Below are 21,163 nucleotides of genomic sequence, written 5' to 3' on the forward strand. Positions count from 1 at the left end.
TTTTCCAGGAACTTAGCCTAAATTTCTAAGGACAGCTTGCTGACTGGAATGGTAGCAGCTAATTGGTTAAAATGAGGTACCAGTATTCAAACAAGTCAGCCCAGTATCAATAGTATGTAAGCTATTGGAAGGAATACATTTGCTGATGAGAATAGTATTGTTAATAGTACAGCATTGATTTATGAAAGACTTTAACATTTTATGAGGAGGTAAGCTGTAAGCCCTGGTTCACACCAGTGTGAGTTGTGCGACTTGAGAGTTCAAAGTTGCACCATGTTATTGGCAATAGATTTGTTCAAATCAGTGCGACTCAGAAGGTTCCTGCACTATTTCTGTGTAACGTCTTGGCAACTTGCATTTACATCTGTTAAATGAAGTTTCCCAGAGTGTCAGCAAGCAACTATGAAGTTGCACAAAGTAGCACAATTTCAAAGTTGCACTTGTGTGAACCGAACCAGAGCTAATTTGTATAGAGGTAGGTCTGAGGACATAGTGCATCTAGATTTTGCTAATCCATTTGAAACCGTACCCCATAAATGCTTAATTTACAAATTAAGGTATTTTGGCATTGATGACATGGCAGGTAAAGGGAGCCGAAAATTTAAACAACGACTGCTCTAATACTCCAAAAACTGATATCAGCCAATATGCAATAGACCAGTGTAAATCATGTAATATAATGTATCTAGCTTCAATGTACAGAAAAAAAGTTGGCCGATCGCACACAGGATACTTTACTCACAGTGACCAAAAGTGAACTAGATAGTTTGGGATGACTTCAGCTCTGCTCTCCACCCACAGAAGAGGTCACTCAGAAATATTTCTCCTCTTGTGTGTGAATGGCTTCCATTTTTATGGTACATACCTAGATAGAAAACCCGGTTGCAAGAGCGCATCCACAGGGCAGTAGTGGCATATTTTCAGAATTGTCTAGAGTTGTAAGCAAGGGACCCCAGGGCTCTGTCCTGGGAACATTTCTGTTTGACTTGTTTATAAGTCTGGCTGCAGCAAGCAAGGCTAGTAGTCTAATACCATGCATTAGGAAGGTATTTACTTAAGAAATAAATTATAATTGGACCACTTTACAACTGTGGTTTTTCCACATCTTGAGTATGCAGACCACTTCTGGTCACTGATCTTCAGCTAAGGTGCTGGTTCACATATATGTGGATTGAATGCAATTTAAACTGCATCCAATCTGCATGACATGTGCGATAACATTGCTTCCTATGGTGCCTGTACACATATGTCCGGTGCACTGGCAGTGCAGATTGAAAAAGAGTCATGTTCGATTTCTTTGCAGTGCGGTCCGGTTCAGGTGTGGATTACAGGCCATTGACTTCTAAGGGAAAAGTTTCTAAACCACACATACCATTAGTGAACAGGATAAAATCCTGACCTGAACCTGATGTAAACCTGACCTGAAACGCTGAAAAACTGCTGTATCAGCTGCGAAACCTGAGCATCTGCACCGCATATGAGTGAATCAGCACATATAGACTGACTAAAATCCTTCTGTTTCTTTATGTAATCCGAGACAGACTTGATGATGTTGAGATCAGGACTCTGTGGGGGCCAAACCATCACTTCCAGGACTCATTGTTCTTTATGCTGAAGATAGTTCTTCATGACATTGGCTGTATGTTTGCTATTCTGCTGCAGAATAAATTTGGGACCAATCACATGTCTCCCTGATGGTATGGCATGATGGATAAATATCTGCCTGTATTTTTCAGCTTTGAGGACACCATTGATCTTGACCAAATCTCAAACTCCACTTGCAGAATTGCAGCCTTAAACTTACAAGGAGGCTAAACATGCTTCACTGTTGTCTGCAGACACTCATTATTGTACCTTTGCAAACAATCTACCTCATACTACAGTCAAATATTTAAAATGTTTACTCATCAGTCCAGTGCACCTGCTGCCATTTTTCTTTACCACTGTTGCTGTGTTTTCATGCATAGTTGAGTTGTTTAGCCTTGTTGCCACATTGCAGGTATGGCTTATTGGCTGCAATGCTTTCATGAAAACCACCTCTGATCAGACATCTCTTGACAGTAGATGGGTATACCTGGGTCCCACTAATTCTTGCCAGTTTTGTGCCAATGCCACTGCTAGACTTCTTTCTTCCGATGTGGAAGGGAAGTAAGCAACATGTATCTTCCATCTGTTGCATTACGTTTCCTTGGCTGACCACTGTGTCTGCTGTCCTCAACGTTGCCCATTTCTTTGTGATTCTTCAAAAGAGCTTGAACAGCACATCCTCAAACCCCAGTTTGCTTTGAAATCTTTGCTTGGGAGAGACTTTGCTGATGCAGTATAACTACCTTGTGTGCTATGGTGTATGACCTGTGACATGAAACTGTCTTCCACAACCTCACCTTAGTAGCAGAATTTGGCTGTTCCTTCCTCAGTGTTAAGCCTCCTGCACAGGAGTTCTGTTTCAGTTAATGGCTGTGTTTCTACCTAAATATAAAATTGATGATCATTAGCACCTGCTTGGTATTTTTGGTTAATCATACACCTGACTGTAATCTTACAAAATCTCCAACTCTGTTAAAGTGTAAAGTGATGCTGGATTGAAGCCAAATGGTAGTCACACCAAATATTGCTTTGATTCAGTTTGTTCTTCTGTTCACTGACTTTGTATTTTGTAAATTGATAAAAATGATAAATGTAAAATAAATATATATTATTATTATTATTACTTCGAGTTTATATAGCGCCAAAGGGTTTGCTCAGCGCTGTACAATAGAGGGGGGGACAATACATGGCACAGTACAACAACAACAAACAACGTACGAGGGGTAAGAGGGCCCTACTCCATATGTATATACACACACACACACACACTGTATTACCAAAAGTATTGGGACACCCCTCCAAATCATTGGATTCAGGTGTCCCAATCACCTCCATAGCCACAGGTGTAAAAAAATCTAGCACCAAGGCATTGTAGACTGCTTCTACAAACATTTTTGAAAGAATGGGTCTTTCTTCGGAGCTCAGTGAATTCATGTGTGGTACAAAGTTATGTTACCACTTGTTCAATAAGTCCATCCGTGAAATTTCCTTACTACTAAATATTCCACATCCAACTCTTAGTGGTATTATAACAAAGTGGAAGCAACTGGGAACAACAGAAGTCACCAATTGTCTGCAGAGTCAATAGCTAAAGACCTACAAACTTTGCGTGGCCTTAGGATTAGCACAACAGCAGTGCATAGAGAGCTTAATGGAATGGGTTTCCATGACCAAGCATCTGCATCCAAGCCTTACATCACCAAGTGCAATGCAAAGCTTCGGATGCAGTGGTGTAAAGCATGATGCCACTGGACTCTAGAGCAGCAGAGATGTGTTCTCTGGAGTGACAAATCACACACGTCTGTCTGGCAATCCCATGGATGTGTCTGGGTTTGGCGGTTGCCAGGAGAAGGGTACTTGCCTGACTGCACTGTGTCATGTGTAAAGTTTGCTGGAGGGGGCATTATGGTGTGGGGTTGTTTTTCAGGGCTTGGGCTTGGCCCCTCATGTGCATGTAAAGGCAGGTGCCCCAATACTTATATATATATATATATATATATATCGTATTATCTTTATTTCATTTCTTCACACCTGCCTAAAACCTTTGCATAGTACTGTACATCATGTGATTTATTCATCCCATCATTGCTGCGGCAGCTACAATGCTTTAGGCCACAGTTATGTCATCTTATAAAATCCTACCTAATTATATTTATAGACAAACCCTTTTCACAAGAAATGGCATATTGCTTCTGTTCACCTCCTTAAAACTTTTCATAAAGCTTGTGAAGTTTTTGGGAATCCATATACTATCTCAACTCCTCTAACAACCCTCTTGTAATCCCTATTTGGGAGAATTCCTTTAACTGACATATGGCCCATATTGGTCAAAAAATGTAAATTCTTTATTCACACCAAATATACAATACTGAAGCTTTAAAATTGTGTTAAACCTATATACCCAGTTCTCAGTTGTGGTTTATAAGTACTTAAAACCATGGCAGTATGCTTTTACCAAGTTTGGTTCTGTAGACGTTCTCCTTCAAGCTATCACAGATACAAGTATGGTCCTTAGGAATACAAAGAAACTAATTTCATATTCTACTACATTTTTTGCACAGAAGGACACTAAACGCTACACACTACAAACTTTCCTACCTTCCGTCATTTTGTTTTGAAATCAGTGTATACAGATAGCATTTTTGCATTACACATATTACACTGTTGTATTATACGGGATGCGGAAAATGCTTACAGCCTCTTGCCTCAAATGCCTTAAAGAAAGGGGAGACTTTCTAAATATGACATGAGGTTACCTCAAATTTAGACCATTCTAGTCTCCGGTTACCAACTTCATTTCACACTTGGTCAATACTGTGAATATCTATAATGTAACTATATGACTATATAAAATGACAAAATGAAGCTAAGGTGTTCTATCGGGTTGAGGTCAGGACTCTGTGCGGGCCAGTCAAGTTCCTCTACCCCAAACTTGCTCATCCATGTCTTTATGGACCTTGCTTTGTGCGCTGGTGTGCAGTCATGTTGGAAAAGGAAGGGGCCATCTCCAAACTATTACCACAAAGTTGGGAGCATGAAATTGTCCAAAATGTCTTGGTATGCTCACTCCTTAAGAGTTCCCTTCACTGGAACTAATGGACCAAGCCCAACCCCTGAAAAACAACCCCACACCATAATCCCCCCTCCAGCAAACGTTAAACTTGGCACAATGCAGTCAGGCAAGTACCATTCTCCTGGCAACCACCAAACCCAGACACATCCATTAAATTGCAGCGTAATTCATCGCTCCAGAGAACATGCTGCCACAGCTCTAGATTCCAGTGGTGTTGGGCTTTACACCATTGCATCCAACACTGCAATGCGCTTGGTGATGTAAGACTTGGATTCATCTGCTCAGCCATGGAAACAAATTCTTTGAAAATCTCTACACACTGTGGTTGTGCTAATCTGAAGGCCACTCGAAGTTTGGAGGTCTTTAGCTATCGACTCTGCAGACAGTTGGCGACTTCTGCGCGCTGTGTGCTAAAGTATGCATGGACCCCGCTCTTTCCTTTGCATTGTCTAGCACTTGGTGGCTGAGTTGCTGTTGTTCCCAGTTGCTTCCACTTTATTATAATACCACTAACAATTGACTGTGGAATATTTAGTAGCAAGGAAATGTGATGGGTGGCCATTTTGCAGAGATGGCAACCTATCACGGTACCACCCTTGAATTCACTGAGCTCCTGAGAGCGACCCCTTCTTTCATAACTGTTTGTAGAAGCATTCTGCATGCCTAGGTGCTTGATTTTATACACCATGGAGGTGGTTGGAACACCTGAATCCAATGATTTGGAGGGGTGTCCCAATACTTTTGTCAATACAGTGTATTGATATATCCTGCCGCTCAAACACTTTAGCCGGCCATACATGGGTCGAATTCCAAAAGAATTCTCTTTTGAAAATCTCTTCTAAGAACATTTGTTTGATATTCGCACCATTAGTGGGTCACAGCTACAGCTGATTTTTCAAGTGACCATCAAATTTGAGTGGTTGTGCATGTTGGAAATATTTTGAAAAACTAACAAATTTCTAATCAATGATGGAAGTATTGTACGAGAAATGTGATCGAAAAAGAAATGAGCATGAGCTGACCTGGAGAAAATTCTTGGCCACGAAAATTCTTTTCTGTAGCAACATGACATGAAATTAAAGGCTTGGTTGGTTTAATTTCGAAATCAATGGTGGCACCATCGGATTACAAAATGTGTACATGAGGCCTTATTTGTGCAGCCACATTATTTGCCCCCTCCAACAAACGCACACTCATTCTCTTCTGTACTTTGCAGGCTAGTTAGTATCAGGCATCTGTTTCCTAGATTTGCAAGGCTGCTACCTGTTTTTCTCTTCTGACATTTGTTACGTTTTTACCAGGTGGATATGCAGGCATTCTCTAAATAACATTTCAGGAAAAGGTAGCATATAACCCATGTTTTGAGGACTCCTTGTGTCCTGTACTGTACTATTAGTAATAGAGTTTACTTGTAAGTCAAAAATCCTATTATTGTGCTTATCTGAAACTATCCATATGTTTTCTATCATTTCTAGTATCATACTAGTATAATTTCTATCATTTCTGTGTTATCTGTATTTCAGTGGCTATGAGGTTTTGTTTTTTTTTTTTTTTTTTTTTTTTTTTGCTTTTCATTTTTTCCATTCTTATATAATAATAGTACTTCCCTAACCTTTATGATCAAAATTCAGGCTATAATTTTATACAGTTTCAAATTTTTTTTGTTTTGTTTCGTTTCCTCAGGTATAATTTGTGATGGACCTAATCCCATTTGTATCACTTTTTCCCCTTGCATGCACAAGGCAGCATATTGATCCAACACTGTGATTGCATGATAGTAACGATTTCTTGCAGGTTCTTAGCTGGCAATAAATTTTGCAAACTCATTATTTCCCTAACAGTTGGGTTACAGAGTTCCCTGTTGAGCATGCATCAATACTTCCAACATTTTAGCCAAGTGAAAAAAGTACACTTTTCTGTTAACTCTTTATCTATCTGAGATACTAGTAAGCTATCATTTTCAGACATGGACATTTTATTCTAAGATAGGAGCAGGAGTCAATGGCTTCCACCCATGTCTCCAAGCCAATGAGGAGGCCAATGTGTGTATATACATACACTTAAGTACAAATATATATATATATATATTATACACATATTCACTGGCCACTTTATTAGGTACACCTGTTCAGTTGCTTGGTAATGCAAATTGCTAATCAGCCAATCACATGACAGCAACTCAATGAGAGATCAGCAGTGATCTGGAATTTTCACACACAACCATCTCTAGGGAAATCGAGAATCATCAGCCCAGGCAACATTTTTCCAATCTTCTATTGTCCAATTTTGGTGAGCTTGCATGAATTAGAGCCTCTGTTTCTTGTTTTTAGTTAAGAGGAGTGGCACCCAGTGTGGTCTTCTGCTGCTGTAGCCCCTCTGCTTCAAGGTTCGACATGTTGTGCGTTTAGAGATGGTATTCTGCATACCTTGGTTGTAACGAGTGGTTATTTGGGTTGCCTTTCTAACGTCTCTAACCAGTTTGCCCATTCTCCTCAGACATCAACAAGACATTTCGTTCACGCAACTGCTGCTTTCTGGATATTGTCTCTTTTTCGGACCGTTTTCTGAACCCTAGAGATGGTTGTGCATGAAAATCACAGTAGATCACCAGTTTTTTAAATACTCAGACCAGGCTGTTTGGCACCATTCCACATTCAAAGTAACTTAAATCCCCTTTCCTCTCCATCTGATGCTCGGTTTTTCACTTTCAGCAAGTCATCTTCACCATATCTAGCTAACTAAATGCATTAAGTTGCTGCCATGTGATTGGCTGATTTGCAAATTTTCTTAAGCAATCAAAAAGGTTTACCTAATAAAGTGGCCAATGAGAGTATATTTGATATATGTACTACTTTTTCCACATAATATGGTTTAAACTTGCACCTTTTTTTCCAAGATATTTACACCATCTTTACTGCTTCCCTCTTCATCCTTTTATCAGGTCTGTATGGATAAAGTACAATCCTCCACTCCACACTGTAAAATGTCTGTCATCGCAGGGACACACAAGAAACAGTTGTCTTCTATGTGTCCCATTCACACTGCAACGCAGCCTAGCACTGCACTACAATGCAGACATGCTGCGTTTTGTCACAGTAGACTGTCCCAAATCACACTGCAATGCGGTGCATGAAGTGTACATTTTGTACACTTCAAATAAAGTTTGTACAAAACAAACAAAATGAACTGTGTGATGCACTTAATCACGCGCCACACTGCCCCCTAGCAGTCAGAAGTGCAGAGTGGCCAGAGCGGTTTCATCGCTCTGGCTGTTCTGCAATTTCACAGAGTGTCAGTGTGAATTCACCCTTAATGGTTATAATCAAGTAAAGTATTCTGATTTTAATTTTGCCTATATTGCATTTATTAATGAGATTAAAGTGTTACTAAACCCAGGACCCTGCATTCCTATATCTGGTCTCCCACAGTACATAGAACATGGAAATGCAATTATTTTAGTAAATATAAACTGCTAAATACCTTTTCTCATCAGCAGTTAAAACAGTCTTGTGGCTTCTATCTGTATCCAGCCAAGCACTAGCTAAAGCTTGTCAGAGGAGTTTTATTTCTGCTCTAGGAAGATGGAAATCCCCTGATCTCAGTCTGTACAGTGCTGATTGGCCCTGTGCTGATCACATGCACTCTCCCAAGAAAAAAAAACCTCTCTAGCAATGTACACCAAACTGAGCATGTGCATGCCTACAGTTCAGTCTGGAGATAAGTGGTGGTCGCTTGAAAAAGGGGAGGAACAGAGAAGAAAGGATCAAAGAGCCTTTTTACACAATGCAGTTCCACTGTGAGTATAATAAGCATGCTTTACTGTATATACAGACTGATTTTACTGTTGTGGGTTTAGTAAAACTTTAATGTCAGGATCTGATCTTTCAATATATATGTGACCAGCGCTCTCAAAATAATATGTTCATTATTGTTACTGTATAACTGAAGATCAGACACCTTACGTCCATCAACTTCTTCCTGTGAATCCAATCTTACTATACAGTGATCTCCAAAAAGAGAAATATAATATAGTGTAGTATGTGCAATACACCATGCTTCAAATCCTGTCCAATGTGCTCACATTTATAATAAATAACCATATGTGTATTTGTTCACAAGTGTTCTTTATTTACCCTTACCCTTCATATACTTGTTGTATATCCAATCAGTTTCTCAGATTCACTTTAGCTTTGTGTCTCCTACTTCAGTGGTTGTCTCACATCAAGATCCACACAATTTCACACAAAATACTAATATAGTGCAATGCTGTTTTCTAAAAAATCTCTCCCAGATAGAAAGCCACTTACATTATATAATATATTAACTGTGCATTCCTATTAATAACCATAGAAGGATCCAACAAGTGTATCACCTCGCCAAAGACACTCCAAGCTCCTTAACAAACTTCCAACGAACTATGCTTTACTAAACCATTCCACCTTCTTCCTGCTCTTTATCAGCGTGACTTGTGTGAATGGTCCCCAAAAAAACAAAGACTAATATAGTGTGATATTGCTTATAAACAACACATGAAAATAAATCTTAAGAGGGCTCATGTGCGGAGCTCTCCAAGATGTCCGCTTGAGCTGAAAGCTCCGTCCCAGGGCGGCGGAAGATAATCAGCCACAACGCCCACAGCCCTCATTTCCAGCATCTTTGGGGAGCTGGAGCTCCGGGGTGATCCCCAACAGCGATATTGACCCCAGGGGATGGAGGAGCGGACACTCTCTCGCTGGCAGCTGGTGGACATTACCCCAGCCGAGACATCCAAAATGGCGCCTGTCTCCAGTACATAGCCATGTGGTCTGCCTCCTAGCTTACTGGGGGGGCAGAGGGGGTGACCCATTAGACCTGCCGGACACTCAGAGTATCCATGTGAGTTCCCCAGCCAATATTAGGGATTTGCCAGCGTCTACAGAATCCCTTATTGAAGGCACCATGGATGATCTTGTTCTCTCCCACTCCAGGCCCTCAAACCCTGTTCCCCCTGATCTAGCTGCTGGCATCACATCCCTTAGCTGCCTGAATGTTGCAGCCATGTTTGCTAAATTCCCTGACCTACGAGAAAAGGTTTTGACCAGGATAGAATCTCAGATTACTGCTGATATCAAGGCAGATCTGCAGGGACTGGGCTCTCGCACTGATATGTTTGAAAACAAGGTTGACTTAACCGTGGCTAGGACAAATCAGAATACAGCACGCATCCAAGATCTGCAGGATCATTTGGAGACCCCACTGGCCAAAATTGATGATCTGGAGAATTGATCCTGGTGGTATAATTTCAGAATCCGTGGGCTCCCTGAATCTATGAAAGACATTTCTGCTATGGCACATGACTTTCTGAAAGGGCTTCTACTTGACCTTCCTTGTCACAAGTTTGAGGTTAATAGGGCACACCGGGCTCTGCAACCCCTTCACTCTGATGGGATGCTGAGAGATACCATAGTAAAACCCCATTTTTACACCATTAAGGAGGCTGTAATGAAATGTTCTCGGGACTCCACCTCTTTGTACATTCAGAGTCATGAGATCCAATTCTTTGCTGATCTCTTGCCTTATACCAACGGAGGTGGTCTCTTAAACCTTTGCCTTTGCTGTCACTCAGAAAGAAATCAAATATTGCTGGTCCTTCCCTTTCCGTCTCTCCTTTTATTTCCGGAACAAGGCTTATTGCTTCTCATCCTTCCAGGAGGGAGAACATCTCTTACTGTAGCTGGGAATCATTGCTCAGGGACCCCCTTCTCCAAATCACAGTGGTGTTGGTTCCTCCAAATGCAGTTTACCACCACGTCCGATCTCTCCTTTGTGGCAAGGAACCAAGTCTAGAAGAACCAGGGACTCCCCCCTTCTCCATCATCTTCTGCAAGTAACTGGGAATATGCTCCCCCCTTTATCCATGTGTTGGACTGGGATGCTTTTAATAGTCGAGGATTTGGGACTAATTTTTTTTTTTCTGTTGATTTGCAAGTTATAGCTCAATTTAGCTGGATGGGTTTTTAATTATCTGACCTGTAGATGCTTATCTCCTGGGCCCAGGGTGGTGCTTTGGTCTCCCTGCAGGTTCCCGAGGTCTGGGGGATTCAGGGGGGGGGCATCCCTCCTGGGGCCGGCCTGTTTTGGCGCCGGCAGGGGTAACCAGGTGATGTATGGCCGGCCAGGTTTCTTAAGTTTGCTTATTGGAGCTTCATTTTTTAATTGTTGTGCCTTTTGTAGTGGCTGTTAAGCCAGTCTGGGGTGGCACGCTGATTCATATTGCCTTGTGTGACACTGTGGCTCAGGAAGTTCTAACGCAGTATGTCTGGTCAGCCCCCACCCTGTCTGCCTTCGTTTTAATGATGAAACCGATCGGAAGTGACGTCAAATGCTGGAATTGACTCAATCGCATATACTGAAAGTTAAATATTGAATACAAGAACAGCAAGTGCTCAAGACTCTCATGAGGTCAGCAGCAAATGCACTAAAAAGGAACCCAAGACCTTATATAAAACACAAACAAAAATTGGTGCAGCACTGAAAAAATTTACATATTAAAGTGCAATACTCAAAATATTATTAATATGAAGATATTAAATACAAATGATAACACAAGAGTGAATGAAGAGCTGCAATGAGCGCAATTAAACAAGTGCGATTGTGAAAGTCCTAAAACAAAAAGTGTACATATGATGGTGAGGGTCTGACAAACACCGGTCAGAAAATGTGCTGCATACAAATCCTGTTGCATAGGTGGTATCAGATTATTCCATGTGACTTTAATTAGTGCAGGAATTGATAAAAAATGTGCTCCAGAGGTGAGCACAGACAAACACACGTGAAAGGGATCAGGAACAGCACTGCAGCAAGGAGTGAGCTAAACGATTTACAGGGCTCCAGTTGGATAACGGTTGCAGAGCAGTCTCAGAGCCAGAGGAGGGAGTCTTTTTCCCATGCTGTCTGGTCCATTTAAAGGGTGCTTCCTGCAGATCCTTGGTCAATATATGATTCAACACATTGCGCTTTTACTATGTGCATCTGGTGAGTGCCCATTTTTATCAATTCCCTGCACTTAAAGTCACATGGAATATTCTGATACCACCTGTGCAACAGGATTCGTGTGCAGCACAATTTTCTGACCGGTGTTTGTCAGACCCTCACCATCATATAAACACTTTCTTTGCTTTATTACTTTCACAGTTGCACTTGTTTAATTGCGCTCATTGCAGTGCTTCATTCACTCCTGTGTTATCACTTGTATTTAATATCTTCATAATAATAATATATTGAGTATTGCATTTATTCAGCGCTGCACCAATTTGTGTTTGCATATGCTGAAACTGCCACAGCAGCCATTTTGGAAGTGGTTACAGGTGTTTTTACACTGAATGTTTGAAAGTGCATAGATTTTAATAAAGATATGGTTTTATAAGGTTTTACTGCACCATGGCCTCAGTTTTCTAGGTGACTTGAGTTCTGCTACATTCTGGGTGGCACTAATATCAAGTGTGGATGATCAGAGATGTTGTAGCAAACTTGTCCTCGAATTTTGTATTTCGGCACAGCAAGGCAAACTATTAAGAAAAGAAAAGAAATAGTATTTAAAGCTGTCTGATGATTGGATGGTAAAAAAAAAAAAAACTGTTATGCGAAGGCACCTAATCGATCTATGCACTCCCTAAATGTTAATGGCTGTTTGATTTTTACACAGCTGTTGTCATCCCTTAGCATTCTGGGAGAAGGCTTTGTCATTTATAGGGTACATTTCCTATATTATTATGTTAACACAGCCAATCATATATTAAAAACTTTTCAATTGAGTACATTTATTAAAAAGGGGGTTTGTAGGTAATAACTCCCATTCATTGGATTCTGAGTAGGTCAGATGAGGACAATGGGGACTCGCTTGTCATAAATACCTGCTCTGTGCAGTGGTTTTGCAGACAGCAGCCCCAATCCTCTTCTTGGGTCCCCCACTGGTGCTCCTGGCCCCTCCATTCTTCTGAATGCCCCCAGAGCAAGCAACTTGCTATGGGGGCACCCAAGCAGGCTCTCTCATGAGTCACTGCTCTGTGTGTCAATTAACACACAGAGCTGTGGCTCAGCCAGTCCCCTCTGTCTCCTCATTGGCTTGTTGTCTCAGACAATGAAGAGGGAGACTCCTCAGAGAGCAGAGACTCTTGTGCACATCCCTAGATCGCGATGGTGCGTAGGTCAGTATTAGGGAGGGTGTGGGTGCTGCTGCACACACAATGTTTTTTTTGCCTTCATGCAAGGAATTAATTAATGTAAAAAAACTGAGCCTTTACAAGCAGTTTAAGGTATTTTAGACAACTGAAAAAAATAAAAGCATTTAAAGATCACTTTAAAGTATTCTGAAAGACAGTAACACACGCATGATGCCAGTGTTAAAAGTAAACCATCAAATAATTAGAGGGTGCTATAGGGTAATGCTGCACACTATGTTCTGGATACAGGAAAAACAAAATTGCTAAAAAAGTACACAAATCCACTGACTATAAAAATCACAATGAAAGCAAACAATAAAGGAATACAAATAATATCAGTATCAATAAATAAAACCATCAATATAGTGAAAAAAGGCATATTTAGTATAAATCAAAGAATTATATAATAGAAATGAAAGTTCAAAAGCATATACAGGGTTTAACTAGGGGGCAAATATAAACAATCTTGTGTAAAAATGAAAGTGTACTTTCAAAAGAATATTTCAGAGCTCCACAAGGGGCCAGTGTAGAATCTTGTTTGAAGATGAAATGCAACAGTTCCATGTGTTTTAGTCCCAGCCACATCTGATATAAATATATGAATTCACTTACCGGATAACCAGGATCTCCAGATTACAAGAGATCACTAGTGCAGGATACACCAAATACGAATCACACAAGGGCATGGTAACAACCTCCACGCCCACCAGGTCCTTTGCTGGCTGTCCGAAAAGCGCAATTTCCTGCAGTAAGATTCAGAGAAAAATACAAAGGCCCATAGAAAAATTGCTTAAACAATTTATTTCATGCAAATAAACACACTGGCCACTTTATTAGGTACACCTGTTCAATTGCTTGGTAACAGGGAATTACTAATCAGCCAATCACATGACAGCAACTCATAAAATAGGCATGTATACATGAAGATGACTTGCTGAAGTTCAAGCCGAGCATTAGAATGGAGAAGAAAGGGGATTTAAGTGACCTTGACCGCAGCATGGTTGTAAGTGCCAAATAGGTTGGTCTGAGTATTTCAAAAACTGCTGATCTACTGGGATTTGCACACACAACCATCTCTAGGGTTTACAGAGAATAGTCTGAAAAATAGTAAATATCCAGTGAGCGTCAGTTGTGTGGATGAAAATGCCTTGTTGATATCAGAGGACAATGGGCAGACTGGTTGCTGTGACATTCAGATGGTAGGGTCAGAATTTGGCATAAACAATATGAAAGCATGGATCCATCCTACCTTGTATCAACGGTTCAGGCTGGTGGTGTAATGGTGTGGGGAGTATTTTCTTGGCACTAGCAATGTGTACCTAATAAAGTGGCTGGTGAGTGTATACTCACAAGCATCTCAGGATAACAAAAGCTCAAAAACATCATGCTGTGGTACACCAGCTGGTGGGATGATGTCATAGGCCGCTAGCCCCTCCCTACGCGTTTTGTGCATGCATTGACATCTTCAGGAGACATAAAGAAGGGCCACTGACATCTGTGGATCATTTATATAGATTTACAATAAAGGATTCTATCTAATTTTTGCACAAGATTTTTTTGGTTGGCTCCCTATTGGAGCCTTGTATATCCCTCTGGGAGTGGACTTTCATTGCTATTATATCATTGTTTGATTTATACTGAATATGCCTTTATTTGTCCACTATATTGGTGATTTTGTTTATTGATGCTGTTTTCAATCAAGTTTACTTACGATTTAAAAAAACTGAAAAACATTTAAAATGTATCAGAAATAAAATGACATTAAACAAGTGAACTAAATGTAATTTTGTTTGTGGTATTTTTATGAATATGCATAATACAAAAACACAAATATAAATACCTCTAAAAAATATATACACTTTTCCCATGGACTCCAATATAGTGAAATATAGGTGACCTAAAGGCTGTCAGTGTTGATCATCCCTAACACTGAGGATCTATAGAAGGTGTTTGTTGAGGAGAGCCGAAAATAAAGGTGTAAATAAAATCCTTAATGACCAATCAAGACTTTCAGTAGTTCAATATCTATTTAATAGGAGGAAACTTGAATACCAGACATTTTAAGTGCAAAAATTCAATTAAAAGAGCTTGTCCCTGAAATGATTTAGACAGTAGAGGTTCCATTTCTGTGTGGATCAGTTGTTCTCTGCAGTTGGGCACAGGTAGTTTTATCAGCAGGACCCATTGGGTGTTAAAATGGCTGCTACCAGTGAAGCATAAGGTACGTAGGTTTGCTGCACAAAGTGGTCAGTTTTAATGACAGGTTAAGCTGCAGGTACGCAGAGGGTTCCATGCTTCCTAGGGAAAGCAATCTTTAAGGCATAGAGACCAGTCCAATAGTGTTTTTGCAAGCCAGTGGTGCTTTGATTTGTGCTATATACAGATGCTATACAGTGTTCCAAAATAAATGATTATGCCCCACGGACCAGGATGGCCAGCGAGTTAAACACCTTGCAGGGACACATATGACAGGGAGCTTGTAGTCTTTATCACAGTGTATCCCTGGCTGACAGCCCCTCTACTTTGGTGGAAAAGAGGATCTGTCAGAGGAGCTCCACCCACAGGCTCCGCTGGTTTGGTAACTAGTGCCCCCCCCCCCGTCCAGGACATGGTGCAGGGCTTGGGTGCTCCCTGGGGTGGTCAGTCCTGCGGGGTCCTCTCTCACCCAACTCATCCCACCCCCCTGCTTCCATTCATGCACCAGCACCCTGGAAAAGGCATGGGCTTAGCCTGGGTACCTCATTCCTGGCTGGACCCTGGTAGTGCGGGCTTACTCTGTGGTTCCTGTAGTGCCAGACACTGTGGCCATTTTTCTGGAGATTTTTGGCTGGCGGCTATTTTTGGGGGGTCTAAATGGCTATCTATCGATGGAGGCCAGCTGTGGGAGGTCCTTGCTGGCCATTTTCTTATAGTCTGCAGCGGGGATTTCCTCAGGCACCTTGGGCTTGTGGAGGCAGAGCTTGACATACACGCTGTGAAGGATGAATGGCAGAACACATGGGCAGCTTGGCAGCTCCTGGCGGTAGTGACAAGTCCTCCCTGGGGGTCTCTCTCGCCTTTCTCCCTACTGGAGTGGTCTTCTGTACTGGGAGTGTCCGTGTCCCCTTCTTGTGGTGGTGTCTAGCTGGGGGGACTGGTCCAATGGAAGCTCAGGAGTATGCTTCACCTCTAGGGCCCCCTCTGGAAGTCTAGGGTCCCTTGGTGCCCCTAGACGCTTTGTCGGCCATCCTGGAGACGTTTTTGTCCCCTGTGGAGGCGGCAGTTGGCCGCAAGGTGAGCAAGAAGCACCCCCTGCCATCTCCCTCGTCAGATGATTCTGAGACCAAACCAAATCCAGCCACCCTGGGTTCCGCATTTACCACGGATCCTGAGGACACATCTGCTTCTTCGGATGAGGAAGACGGGTCCTCTGCCTCTGTTGCCGCACAGGAGAAGGAATTGGTAGTGACACTCATTGATTCAGTGCATAAAACGCTAAAGATTGAGGACCCTGCGGGGTCATTTGATGTGGTACCTGTTCCTTTTGGTATGCACAAGCTGGTTCAGGCTGCTAAGGTTTTTCCTTACCTCGAATATTTTGACAGATTTGTTTTACAAGGATTGGGGTAGGCTGAAGCATCTGATTTTGCTTCCCAAATGCTTTGCAGTGCGTTATCCCTTTGAGGAGGCCCTGCTAAAGAAATGGACATCTCCGCCAGTGATTGATCCTTCCATCCCCAGGATTAACAAGGCCACGTTGATTCCTGTAGAGGAATTCACCTTATTTAAGGACCCTGCGGATCGCAGGGCAGAGGCGGTGGACCATTCGATGTTCGCTGTTGCCAGAACTTAGGCTTGTGTTGGTTACGGCCTTGGTCTCCCAGACACTGACAGAATGGGCCAAGACTCTATGACAAGGCTTAACCTCTAAACAGTTGCCCCAAGCGTATGTGGAGCTGGCAGACCAGTTGGGCCAAGGCTTTAAGTGCATTTGTGACGCCGCTCTTGATGCAACTCCTCTTTTTTCCAAATTGTCTTTCTCGGCCATTGTGCCTCGGCGGGTCCTTTGGCTCAAGTGCTGGTCGGTGGACCAGACCTCCAAGAAGACTCTGGTGGATCTGCCATGTCTGGGTGACCAACTTTTTGGTGCTACCCTGGATGACATCATCAAAAACCTTACTGGGGCCAAGAAGGAGAAAGAACTTTGTCTGAAGTCAGGGCCAACATTTACGACAGCTTAGATTGTACGCCCCTTGAGGGTTAGGGACTGATGTGAATGTACAATATATATGTTTAAAGCGCTGTGTAAATTGACAGCGCTATATAAGTACCTGAAATAATAATAACGTATTTTTCGCCTCTCCACCTCTGCAGCCAAGGACTCCGAGCCCATGTAGGTGGCATCAAGCATCCCTAGCCCCAGATGTCCTCCAAGCCCGCAGATAAGTCTCCCTCAGCATGAAGGTTTTTCCCCACTTGCTTCCATTGTGAGGGGGCGTCTTTGCAGGTTTCCAGGCCCGTGGACCTCCCTCATTCTCGACAAGTGGGTTCAGAAGATCATTCTATCAGGATGTTGTCTTCTCATTTATTGTACAACAATTCTTTGCCAGAGATGGATTTAGACCAGATAAAGATATTTGGAGGAGATAGTTCATATCACACATGAAGATCCAGCCCTTCTCCGGATGACCAGTGTATATTTATAAATGTACTTTTCCCACAGCAACCAATAGTCCTTTTCCAGAGAGATGCATTTATTTGGATAAAGATATTTGTGACAGAAATCCAGCTGAATACTTGTAAATATTACAATGAACAACAGCTCTCAAAGTCCCATTCAAGATACTTAATATCAAACATGGAGATACTACACGGTCCAGCATATGTCTGATCTATAATATGCACCTAGGTAGTTTCCATGCATGGAATAATGTGAGTTATGATCTATACCTGTGCTCCCATATCAATGACAGGAAAAAACTCTTTCCCAGCGGTGGTACAGACAAGGTAGATGACAGGCAATCATTAGAACCTTTCAGATAACCTTCCTGTGTCCTTTCACACTGTGTTCTGTGTCCTGTGTTTGGTCACCGAGTCTTTTAACAAAAAAAAAGCTTCCTTGATATACACATTTTCCCCATTCAGTACAATGGCAAGCACTCTGATTGGCCACTTTGATCTTTCATGAAAAGATAACAATTGCTGTCACTATAGTGTTTACCAGATACACAAGTCATCCTTTCACTATTTCCCATAAATTACCCTTTGGAGTCTAATTACCATCAATAAATACTTCTTTTATGGTCAAATCACATACACAATGTACCCTTTGGAATATCTAATTAGATAAACAGGCTATTCCCCAAATACCAGGTGACCTGCATAAAATTAACATAGCACAGAGTCTTGATGTGTAGAGTGGTTTTGTCACTGGCCTGTCCCAGAATCCCAGAATGAACAGTATGTGTTTCAATATCTTGTGTGTATATATATATATATATATATATATTTTTTTTTTAATTACACACAATATACTACACAGGATACAAGATAGAGTTTCATTCTCTTCTGCCGGACAGATTTTTTCCCTCCAATCTGTGGCTTTTGCCAGGTTGCCTGCAAGCCCTGTACGGAGCTGTGCAGGAACTGCTGCTCCATGGTACGCAAATGTGGTGCGATTGGTGATGGATATTCTTTGGAGGCTGTCTCTTCGGAAATACCTGTCTCAAGGGCCAGTCTTCCACCCTGCTTTACCGTTGTTGGCTTTGACGTCGTGACTATTGATAGCCAGGTTCTGAAGGACAGGAGGTTGTCTGGCTCGGTGATTCCAACTATGTTGAAGGCCCGTAAGTCTACCTCCTGGAAGACTTAGCGCACCTGGAGAGCCTATGTTGGTTGGTGTGAAGCCTTGGGGTTCCATCCGCATTCCTTCATTGTAGCGGGGGTACACTCGAGGACCAAGTCTCTGCTCTGGCTGTTTTCTTTCAGTGGCACTTAGCTACGCATTCTTTGGTCTGTACTTTCAGGGGGTTTGTCATGTGGTCCCTCTGAATTTGGTGCTGTCGGCTCTTTAGAGGACTCCATTTGAGGCCATTCCAGAAATCCCCTTGCTTATGCTTTCGCAAAAGGTTGCCTTCCTTGTCACTATCACTTCGCCTTGGACGGTGTCGGAGTTGGCAGCTTTGTCCTGTAAGCTACCTTATACGGTGTTACACATGGACAAGGTGGTACTTCAGCCTTCCGCTTCCTTTCTCCTAAAGATGGTAGCGGATTTTCATTTGAATGAAGATATTGTTCTTCCCTCACTGTGTCCTCGACCGACTCACCCCAAAAAGGTGGCTCTGCATTCCCTGGATGTAGTCCACATGATTTGTGTGTACTTGTCTGTAACTTCTTACTTTCAGATCTCTTCTTCCTCACAGATGGTCCAAAGAAAGGCCTGATGACATCTTCTTCCACTATTTCTCTTTGGATTTGGAAGACGATTGTTCAGGCGTATGCTGTTACGGGTCAGGAGACTCACTTTGCGGTTATGGCACACATCACTAGCGCGTTTCGCGCCTCCTGGGCGTTCTGACATTAGGCATCTATTTCTCTGGTTTGCAAGGCGACGACCTGGTCATCTGTACACACGTTTATGAAGTTGATGTGTTGGCATTGTCCGATGCTAGTTTTGGCTGCAAAGTGTTGCAGGCAGCTGTTTAGGGCTCCTGGACCTCTCTTTTTGGGGTCGTTTGGAATGTTGGCATGTTGCCCTGGGTGTTCTTTCTTTTTACATTGTATGGTTGCCCTCCCCTCATTCTGGCACTGCTTGGGGACATCCTTGCTTCATTAAGGTTAAAGAAGAAGCTGCTGTGTCTGTCAATGAATGTAAGAGAAAACAGGATCCCTTTCTCTGAGTTCATTTTTTTTTTCTTCATTTTGAGACAAGTCTGAGCGTACATTAATGATTACAGGGGAAAATTTAAGTATTATGCTTTTCTTCAACTTTGAGTATGCCCTCTGGCAAAGTAACCTCCGATGTTGACAAGAAGGGTGTGGGGCAGCATGTTTGCTTTGCTCTTTTCTTCCTGACTACCTAGTCTCTATGCTTATGCACAAGTGTGTGATTGGGAAATTAGTAGTAACTCAACTTTTGGCTAAGCCTCTAGGCCAGCGGTTCTCAACCTGTGGGTCACGACCCCTTTGGGGGTCGAACAACCCTTGCACAGGGGTCTTCTAAGACCATTGGAAAACACATATTTCTGATGGTCTTAGGAACCGAGTCACCGCTCCTCTATCAGTCTCCAGGCGGGTCCGCCCACATGCAGATACGTCCACATTTCCCTGGACCGCGATGTGTGTGCGGGATGACATGCCGCCCCTATCATCTGGCCACATCCCCGGGATCACTCAACAGCTCCGCCTCCTCGCCAGTGATTGGCCGCCGGAACTGTAGCTCAGGAGAGGCACACAGGTGGCCGATCACCAGCGAGGAGGAGGAGCCAAGCAGCAGCGTGAAGATCAAAGAAGATCGAGCGAGGGAGCAGCCGGAGAAGGAAGACAGCTGACAGGTAAGTGTCTGTAGCGTGCAGATGGTGCTGCTGCAGCCAGGTATGCTGGCTGTAGATGGGAGAGGGAGGGAGCGAGCCCAGGCTGGAGCAGGAGTCAGCAAGGTAAGTATCATTGGTGTCCATGGGAGGAATAGTGCCCCATCATTGGTGTCACTAATACTGACACCAATGATGGGGCACTATTTCCCCCCCCCCCCACTGACACCAACGATGGGGAACTATTCCTCCCCCCACTGACACCAACGATGGGGCACTATTCCTCCCCCCACTGACACCAACGATGGGGCACTATCCCCCCACTGACACCAATGATGGGGCACAATTTCCCCCCACACTAGTATCAGTGATGGGGCACTATTTCCCCCCCCCCCCACTGACACCAATGATGGGGCACTATTCCTCCCACACTGACACCAATGATGGGGCACTATTCCTCCCACTGATACCAATGATGGGACACTATTCCTCCCACTGATACCAACGATGGGACACTATTCCTCCCACTGACATCAGTGATGTGGCACTACTCCTCCCACTGCAAAATTATAGTTATGAAGTAGCAACGAAAATAATTTTATGGTTGGGGGTCACCACAACATGAGGAACTGTATTAAAGGGTCGCGGCATTAGGAAGGTTGAGAACCACTGCTCTAGGCTTTTACTGTTGTACAGATCGCCATTAGTGAGAGTTCACTGTCAGGTTTAAATGCATTCCAGGAATCCAATAGACAGATTTGTCCTCATTTTAAGTTCTGGTGAGACAGTTTTAC

General features: G+C 42.7%; 1 protein-coding gene across 1 annotated transcript in view; it reads left to right on the forward strand.

The window, feature by feature from the left end:
- The window catches only part of DIAPH3 (diaphanous related formin 3), a 1,068,692-nt gene that overhangs the window by 768,156 nt on the left and 279,373 nt on the right, over positions 1–21,163 (forward strand). The gene's annotated exons all lie outside the window — the stretch shown is intronic.

Source organism: Staurois parvus, unplaced genomic scaffold, assembly GCF_062004578.1.
Source record: "Staurois parvus isolate SC_StPar_1 unplaced genomic scaffold, SC_StPar_1.0 ptg000007l, whole genome shotgun sequence".
NCBI lineage: Eukaryota > Metazoa > Chordata > Amphibia > Anura > Ranidae > Staurois > Staurois parvus.